Here is a 783-nt window from a genome sequence, read left to right as displayed (position 1 = left end):
GGTGTGCACCACCACACCCGGCTAATTTTTTGTATTTTTAGTAGAGATGGAGGTTTCACCATGTTGGCCAGGCTGCTCTCAAACTCCTGACCTGTGATTCGCCCGCCTCGGCTTCCCAAAGCGCTGGGATTATAGGCGTGAGCCATCGCGCCTGGCCCTGGCCCTTCTTTCATGTTTTAATTCGAGGCAGCTTGGCATGCACTAAGTTTTCAAAAATACATACATTTCCACCTATACTCCGACACCCATCCAGTTAGCAAATTGTGTTCACAGTTCTCAGACTCACTCATAGATTTAGAATCTCCTCAGGGACTTGGTCTTAACTGAAGACAAATGAGGTCCTAGAGGGGCTGTTTGTCCTAAAGGTGAGCTGGAATGTGGGAGTAACAGTTTTAGCACAAGAGCGAGTTGAAAGTTCCTTCATCTTTTCTGGTGATACTGTGGCTGACAGTATTTGCTGTTAAATGGAATGGTAGTCAGAGAACATCACAGCAGGGGGCACCCAGATTTGAACCGGGGACCTCTTGATTTGCAGTCAAATGCTCTACCCCTGAGCCATTCCCCCTCTGTCCATTATAGCTTCTTTCCGTGTCCACTTATGGTGACTCAATACAGTCAAGTTCCACCCACACGAGTTCTGGCAAGTTTTGTATTCTAAAGCCCCACCTTCTTAATTATCCATCATCTGGTTTGGCTTTTCCATTGGCCACTAATAAACTGAAAGGGAACACTTGAAAAATGACATCCTGGGCCGGGCGCGGTGGCTCAAGCCTGTAATCCCAG

This window comes from Colobus angolensis, unplaced genomic scaffold (genome assembly GCF_000951035.1).
Source record: "Colobus angolensis palliatus isolate OR3802 unplaced genomic scaffold, Cang.pa_1.0 Scaffold50, whole genome shotgun sequence".
Lineage (NCBI taxonomy): Eukaryota > Metazoa > Chordata > Mammalia > Primates > Cercopithecidae > Colobus > Colobus angolensis.
Note: the sequence above shows the minus strand (reverse complement) of the source record.